Consider the following 9,343-nt stretch of genomic DNA (forward strand, 5'->3'; position numbering starts at 1 on the left):
GTTTCTTTTTTGATTGATATGGAGTTGCATCAATATTTATCCTTCCAATCCTGTCAATCACATCACTCAAAGGGTATTCTTGATAAAAAGAAGTGGCTAGAACTTCATGAGGGGGTGATAGTTCTTTAAAAGGAGATTCCATAAATTGATCCAAAATATGGATCCCCCTTTCAAGATGTGGAATCTCATTATCAAATTCATGATAATTTTTTGCATGATTGAATCTATCCAAACAATCAAGTTGTCGCTCAATAATGTTGTCAGTCTTGGAAGATTCAATAAAAATATCATCTCTAAACCATATAGACTTCTTATTTACCTCATCATACAAATGATATGATTTGGTGGTATCTAAATACCCCAAGAAGATGCACTTGACTCCTTGCATCAAGATTTCTTCATTTTTCCTTAGGAATCAAGGCATAGCAGGTGTGACCAAAGATCCTGAGATGCCTTACTAAGGGAATGTGACCATACCACATTTCATAAGGAGTCTTGTTATTGAGAGCATGATATGGGCATATTTTTTTGATATATACTGTTAGCTCTGCTACATGTTTGAGTATTTTGGAGGGTTAAGGACAGCTCGGTCGTGGTGTTTTCTGCAAGGAGGGGCTAGCAGCAGTTCATTTAATCTTTCCCCCCTTCATCTGTTTTATATCCTTATAAATCCCGCCACCTTGTTTTTCTCTATTTTGCCTCCAAAACCCCTTTAAACCCTTTTTACCTACTCTTGGGCATATGTTGTTTTAACACTGTAAAAGCCCACCTAAACCCATGTTCCTCTAACCTCCCAAGCGCTTTTTGTTTATAATGTTATTAAGCTGCATAAACCTTGTTTAAAGGCTGTTTGGGCATTTTTCTTGTTTTAATATTATAAACCTGCTAACCCTTTATAAAAGCCCGAAAGCTATTTAAAACCTTGTATAAAACTTTTTGTGTTTAATTCCCGCGTGCATATAATAAAATTATTATAACCCGTTCCCTTACCTGTCATATCAACTAAAACATGTGTTTTAATTGGTCGACCGTCCGATCGTCCCACGGAGATCCGACGATAGACGCTTCCCCCGCTCCACCAACCCGCTTGTTCGTTAGCCCCCGGGAAAGTGGTTTTCCCCGTCGTTCCTCCAACCATGCGTCATCATATAATTGCATCACACCGCCCTGTACGAAAACCACCGCAGGCCAAAGGTGGTGCGGGGAAACCGCCCACCCGCGAAACCGCTCATCCTATACGTCCTCCCCGCATGTTAACTACCCCGCATCTTCCGCCCCCGATCACTGTCGGATCTACCTGACGGTGATCCAACGACCCTCATTGTATCTTCTTTGTCATCTCCCGATAGCTCCTCTGGCGCAATCTCCGTCGTTGATTTTAACATCCGATGGCTGGGATTTGTTTCACCATTTAATCTACCTCTGTGTCTTTCATCGCCTCCCGCCAGTTTCCAGTGTAATTTTCATGTTTGTAGCTGTCCTGCACGCGTGAAGGAGATAGAAATGAAGCTAAAAGTTACCTGTACCCTTCAAATTAAAGATGCAACTGCTTGCAATTAAAGACAGGATGGCCGAAGGACAAACAGTACAGGGCTCTAGAAGGTAACCGCATTAATCCGTCATGGAGCCTTGTACAAGTTACATTCCATATGCTCAGGAAGGACATCAGAATACAGAAGGAGCCATTTTGTTCATTAAAAACAATCATAATGTTATCAGAGACCCATATCTGACTATAAATGTGGTTGGTGGTCCATTATGACCCCTCCACGCTTAGTAGTAGAGCAATTTTTGTAAACAGATTCTATATATACCCAGAAACACGATGTAATGAGGTTGATGAGTGTTATTCTGTTGTAAGCTTCAAATTCTAGAGACTGTAACTACTGTGTAACCTACAGCTTCTGGTCTGCATTTCCAGCTAATACAAGCTTCTTTTGCAGTTGATTGCTCACTTTCCGCTTCTTCTTCTTGTTCCAAGTTGTGCCTGTTTTACATTTATTCATGTGCTGTTAATATTTAGCATTAGAGGGGCTGTCATCCCACCTCTGTGTTAGGATTTAGCATGTATCGTTGAATTTGTTTGCAGGTTTCTGTTAATTTAATGCCAGAGAGCTGTCATCCTGTCTGTGCATTAGGAAACAGATTTACAGACCTTTTAACTGGTTGCAGTCAGCCATCACAGGATCCTGTGCATCTGCTGGTGTGGTCAGTCTTCTCCATTATCCCCTTATCGTCAAGCTATGAGTAATTTGTGGTCTAAAGCCTTGTAGTCTGGGAGTGTTCACCCATGTCTGGGGTCAATCATAGTAGAAGTAGTTATCTGGCTTGAATATGCAACATTTCTTTCATTCATCCACCATTTATCCAACTTTTTGTTGAGTTTGTAATGTTCCCTAGCATCTCTGATATACAACCGAGGAGAGTTTCTTGGGGTGATAACATAAATTGGCGCCGTTGCCAGGGAGAGGAGAATTGAAGCTCAACTTCCCTGGGAAAACGACACAGCTTCAAGCTTTGATGATAGACAAGGTTTGAACACATTTTTTGGTTGTAATCATCTGTCTGGCGACTCCATTGGAGGAAGACCATCCTTTGGCGACTCCACATTGAAGTTTTGGCTCAGTTTGTGAGACACACTCGAAGAAATCCTTACAAATCACCACCTGAACCAGTGCTTGAACCTGAGAGGACCGTTAAATCGAATAAATCTTCACAGAAAGGGGCATCAGGATCAGGTAAGCCTAAGAAGTCTAATTCATCTCTGAAAGATAAAGTTGTAGTTGAAGATATAAAAATTGAGGATTTAGAAGTTAGCACTGTTAATAAAGAAAAACCTTCAGAGATTAGTTCAACCCCTTGTGTAGTTAGTTCACCTTTGAATCTCAGTCCAAAGAAAGCTTCCCATTCAGTCCAAAACATCCCTTTATCTCTGTCATCCATCACATTACTCCCTACCATTCAATCTGCTAGTATTCTTCCAAATATTCCAAACATGGCAGGACAACAGGCACCTACAAGGATAGAAATAATTGTAGCTGCTAGATATGGACCATTAGTATTGCCTGTGCCTTTAAATCCTATGCCTGTGGGGGAATATCAGAAATATATGCCTAAATTCATTGGCACAGAGGGAGTAACAACAGAAGAACATATTGAAGCTTTTTACAGTTATGCTGATAATTTAGATATAAGTGAAATGATGTGTGGACGAGAGTTTTTGTCCAGAGCCTGGATGGAGAGGCTAGGAAGTGATTACCCCAAAGATCTATAACTGATATTGAAGCATTAGATGATGCATTTTTGAAGCAATGGGGAGATAAAAAATACTTGCTGTATTATCATACTGAGTTTGGTAATCTGAAGAGGGAAAATGGTGAATCTTTGCCTGCTTTTAATAAAAGATTCAATCGAATGTATAGTAAGATACCAGCTAAGGTAAAGCCTACTCCTACCTCTGCCAAACTTACTTATGCAAATGCTTTTGACTCTGATTTCTTCCTGTTATTGAGAGAAAGAAGATGTGCTACACTGGTAGACATGTAGGATGCAGCCTTAGAAGTAGAATCTAATATCATGGCTGCAAAGAAACTAAAAGGTCAAGCTGACAGAAGGAGGCAGAGAGGTCAGGATTCTACTTCTTCTGCATCATCTTCAGAGCCTAAATTAGATAAAATGACTAAGATGATAGAGTCATTGGCTGCTGAAATTTCTAAGCTAAAGGTTGAGCAGAATTCATGGAAAACAAGGCATCAAAACACATTTGCTCCAAGAAAACCCAACCCATTCAGAAGAGAAAATGAGTAGTTACAAATAATGCAGAGGGGTGAAGAAGCAAAGGAAGAACAGAAAGTTAAAGCTCCCTTCCAAAATGTAGTCGTGGAGGAGGAACATTTTGAAGAATATGAGGATGAAATTCACTGTATGGAAGATAAAGGCAGCGCTGCATTTTTGACATTGGCTGAGTATGAACAATCATTGCTGCAGGAACAAGACAGTCAAGAATGGGATAGAGAAGTTGTCCTACAAGCTGAACAACAACAGAGATATAACCTGAGGTCGAATGCAAAGAATGTCAAAGAAAATTTTGCCCAAAGAGCTGTTGTCCAAACAGAACCATAGAATATCAAGTAGAAAAAACCAGCAGCTGATCCAGTCATCCTCAAAGCTCCAGTTCAAGAGGTAAAAAGCTCTGATAAATCATCTTCTTCTTACAACTTGGAGTCAGAAGTTTAGAAATTGAAAATATCTGTGCCTTTGGTTGAGTTGGTGAAGAGTGAAGTGTTTAGAAAGCCCAGCTTAGAAGCCCTTGAGCTAGAAACCAAACAAACGTCCACTGACTCTGTTAATTTGCAAGATGACAAGCCTGCCATTGTGCTCAGCCCCATGATTGAACCTGCTAATAATAATTCTCCATATTTTTATGTATCATTGACCATTCATGACAAAATCCTCCACAATTGCCTGCTAGACACAGGCGCAGCCACAGTTTAATGCCTAAAACTGTCATGGAAGAGTTAGGCCTTGATATCACTAGACCCTATCATGATTTATTTTCTTTTGATTCAAGGAAGGTGAAATGTCTTGGATTGATTAAAGACTTGGCCATTACCTTAATTCAGCTACCCATGAAGAGTATGGTGATGGATGTTGTGGTAGAAGATGTCCCTCCAAAGTTTGGCATGTTGTTGTCCAGAGGATGGATTAAGAGACTAGGTGGGACCTTACAGAATGATCTTTCTTATGCAATTGTTCCAGTCTTTGGAGGAGAAAGCAGGAGGTTATATAGAGAAGCACAGTTGGCATACATCATCAGTGATGAGAAGAATCATACAAATCATCCTATATATGCAGTGGACACTAATTTTGGAGCTTGTATTCTCCAAATAGAAGAGTCTCATAAGGCCTCATTGCAGATCAGGAAACCAACAGTTCAGGCTGAGAATGAGCAAGGAAGTCAGGTTTGGGAGATGTTCTTTGATGGAGCATGTTCCAGGGAGACTGCAGGAGCAGGGTTGGTGCTAGTGTCTCCAAAGAAAGAAAGCATTCAACTATCTTTTAAGCTGGTTTTTCAAGTGACAAACAATATAGTAGAATATGAAGCACTGTTGTTGGGCCTTAATGCAGCAAAGGATAGAGGAATCAAGAATCTGAAGGTGTTTGGAGATGCTGATCTAATTATACATCAAGTAAATAAAACATTTTAGGAAAAGAACCCAAGGCTGAAAGCATACCGAGATGAGGTATGGAGAACCAGAGATTCTTTTGATTTTTTCTGTATTTCATACATTCCTAGAGCCCAAAATCAGCTTGCTGATTCCCTTGCTGTTTCTGCTAGTCTATTTGTACCTCCCATGCCTCCCAGATTAATTTATGAAGTGCAAATGAAGTACAGACCTTCCTTACCTGATAATTTCCATCACTGGAAAGTTTTTAATGATGATGATGGATTGAATAGGTTCCTTCAGGTCATTGATGAGTTTTCTGAGATGCAAATTGACCAAGAAAATGAAGCCTTGGAAGAAAGCCATAAGCCCCAGCTTAGAAATAAGATTGGCAAAAATAGCATTGTTCATCTTCCTAGTAACCATATTCCTAAGGGTCTAATTCCTCTTGAAAGTCTGTTTGATCAAAATGATGTGCCTTATAAAGCTGCCCAAAAGGAAGACCCATCTGCAATCTGTAAGCATGATATAGAAAGTCCAGGTCAGCCTAAATATGTAAATTTTTCCACTCATTTGTCAGCTGATCAAACTGCTGAATATTGCAATTTAATGAGGCAGTTTACAGATGTGTTTGCCTGGGAGTATAGTGACATGAAAACATATGACAAGAACATAATACAACATAAAATCCCTCTGGAGAAAGACACCATTCCTTTCAAATAGAACCTGAGACCAATGAATCCTATGCTTCTTCCACTGATTGAAAAAGAAATTAAAAATTTGTTGGCTGCCAAAATTATAGTTCCTCTTAGATATTCCAATGGGTAGCCAATCTAGTGGTGGTGAGGAAGAAGAGTGGAGAAATCAGACTGTGTGTTGATTTCAGAAATTTAAACAAATGCTCAAAGAAAGACAACTATCCTCTGCCCAAGATGGAGCATTTGTTGCAAAAGGTCTCAAGCGCTAAGGTGATGTCATTTTTGGATGGATTTTCAGGATTTAATCAGATTGTTGTGCACCCAGATGATCAAGAAAATACTACATTTACCACTCCTTGGGGAACTTTTATGTATGCCAAAATGCCATTTGGATTGATGAATGTTGGAACCACCTTTTAGCGAGCTATGGATATAGCATTTGTGGGGGGGGAGGACAAATTTGTGCTTATCTACCTTGATGACATAACAATATACTCCAGTAGCCATCAAGATCATTTACAACATTTGAAAAAAGTGTTTCTAAAGTGCAGAAGGTTTGGAATATCAGTCAACCCCAAAAAATCACAATTTTCTTTACATGAAGGCAAGCTATTAGGACATATTGTGTTTGCTGCAAGTGTTCAAATTGATCCAGAAAGAGTCAAAGCAATTCAGACTTTGTCTGTTCCTAGACCAAAGAAGGATATTCAGTCTTTTGTGGGCAAAATAAATTTTGTAAGGAGGCTTATTCAAAATTTTGCAGAGCTGGTAAAGCATGTTACCTCCATGTTGAAGAAAGGGGTAGAAATCAAATGGACTCATACAGCAAGACAATCCTTTGAGTCCATTAAGAAAGTTATTATGGAGGCTCCCACATTAGTAAGTCCAGATCATAGCAGGGAGTTCCACATATTTTCTTTTGCCTCTGAGGACACCATTGCAGTTGTTTTATTGCAAGCAAATGAGGAAGGTTCAAAGAATCCAGTAGCATTTTTCAACAAGAACTTGAGGGATGTTGAACTGAGGTATGATATTATTGAAAAACAGGCATATGTTCTTATTAAATCATTGAAAGCTTTCAGAGTTTATATCTTGCATTCAAAAATATTTGCATATGTGCTTTCTGCTGCAATAAAAGATGTCCTAACACAACCTGATGCTGACGGAAGAAGGGCAATATGGATTGCAAAGATTATAGAATTTAACATAGAGTTGAAGCCCACCAAGCTGGTCAGAGATCAGGGGCTTGCCAAGTTATTGGCTGAAGAAAAGTGCAGGTCTTTAAATGTTGATTTCCTGTGCACAATTGTAGAAAATGGTCAGGTAGAAAAGGAAGAAACAGTTGAACCTTAGAGGAAGAAGTTAGTGTTCGAAAATATAGCTTCATGTAATTGGTATGCTGCAATAATTAATTTCTTGCTGAAGCTAGAGATCCCTTCAGGATTTACTCAAAGTCAAGCCAGAACTTTAAAACTTAGAGCAGCAAAATATTGCATTAATCAAAATCTCCTCTACTGGAGGGATCCATCTAGAATATTGATAAGGTGTCTAGACAAAGAACAATCAAAAGAAGTTATGCAGCAGTTTCATATCAGCATGTGTGGAGAGAACCATTATTGGAAAACTATAGCCCATAAAATTCTCAGAGTTGGGTACTATTGGCCCACTTTATTTTCTGATGTATTTTCTTTTGTTAAATCTTGTGACAGGTGCCAAATATTTGAAGGAAAACAACAGTTGAAATCCCTGCCCCTAAAACCAATTCAGGAAAAAGGACCTTTTCAGCAGTGGGGTTTGGATTTCATTGGAGAAATCAATCCACATTCCAGTGGCCAGCACAGGTGGATATTAGTAGCCACTGATTATTTCACCAAGTGGATTGAAGTAGTCCCTACAAGGAAGGCTGATCATAATGTGGTCATGAAGTTTTTGACAGAAAATATCTTCAGCAGATTTGGTTGTCCATAGAAATTAGTCACAGATAATGCAACAGGATTTAGGGCCAAAGAGTTGGTGGAAATGTGTGATTCAATGGGCATCAAATTGATTCATTCCACCTCATATTATCCTCAAGGAAATGGTCTGGCAGAATCCTCTAATAAAAGTTTGATCAGGATAATTAAAAAGCTGTTAGAGGACAATAAAAAGAATTGGGATTCAAAGCTCAAGTATGCACTGTGGGCTGATAGAGTGACCATTAAGAAATCCACAGGGAGTTCTCCATTCAAGCTGGTGTATGGCACTGAGGCTGTATTCCCAATCCAGTTAACTCTCCCTGTGGCAAAATTCCTTCAAGAAGAGTAGAATGAGGAAGAAGACATGGCAAGAAGAATCACTGATTTGACAGAGTTACATCAGATTAGAGAACAACTGGTGGAAAAGGCTGCAGCACATCAGAAGAGAATCAAGGATGCTTTTGACAAAGGGACAAAAATAGATAATTTTCAGGTTGGAGACTTGGTTCTGAAATGGGATGCACTAAAGAAAAAGAAAGGCAATCATGGAAAGTTTGATGCTTTCTGGACAGGTCCTTTTATCATTTCACAGATTCAAGGGAACAACACCTTCATACTGAAAAGTATGGGAGGAGAACCAGTTTTTGATGGCCCAGTTAATGGGCATTTTCTGAAAATTTATATGATTTAAGGTCTTTTGGCCTTAAGAGTTGTAAATATTTGTTTTATTCAGCTTCAATACAGTTGCAGTAGACTCCATGCCCAATGGAACACTAGGAATTTTGGTTAACTTGTTTTCAGCTGGAAAGGCATTGATATGCAGGTTCTTGAGACCTCACAGGGAGGATCTCATCCCCAGAAGGAGCCAAATGTTAGCTCTGCTACATGTTTGATTATTTTGGAGGGTCAAGGATAGCTCGGCCATGGTGTTTTCTACAAGGAGGGGCTAGCAACAGTTCATTTAATCTTTCCCCCCTTCATCTGTTTTATATCCTTATAACTCCCACCACCTTGTTTTTATCTGTTTTGCCTCCAAAAGCCCTTTAAACCCTTTTTACCTACTCTTGGGCATATGTTGTTTTAACACTATAAAAGCCCGCCTAAACCCATGTTCCTCTAACCTCCCGGGCGTTTTTTGTTTATAATGCTATTAAATTGCATAAACCTTGTCTAAAGGCTGTTTGGGAGTTTTTCTTGTTTTAATATTATAAACCCGCTAACCCTTTATAAAAGCCCGAAGCTATTTAAAACCTTGTATAAACCTTTTTGTGTTTAATTCCCGCGTGTATATAATAAAATTATTATAACTTGCACCCTTACCTGTCATATCAACTAAAACACGTATTTTAATCTGTCGATCATTCGATCGTCCAGAGGAGATCCGACGATAGACGCTTCCCCCGCTCCACCAACCCGCTCGTTCGTTAGCCCCCGGGAAAGTGGTTTTCCCTACTGTTCCTCCAGCTATGCGTCATCATATAATTTCATTGCACCGCCCTGTACAAAAACCACCGCAGCCCAAAGG

This window comes from Pinus tabuliformis, chromosome 2_1, assembly GCF_031772625.1.
Source record: "Pinus tabuliformis cultivar Carrire ecotype Pingquan chromosome 2_1, CPIR1, whole genome shotgun sequence".
In the NCBI taxonomy this organism is placed as follows: Eukaryota; Viridiplantae; Streptophyta; class Pinopsida; order Pinales; family Pinaceae; genus Pinus; species Pinus tabuliformis.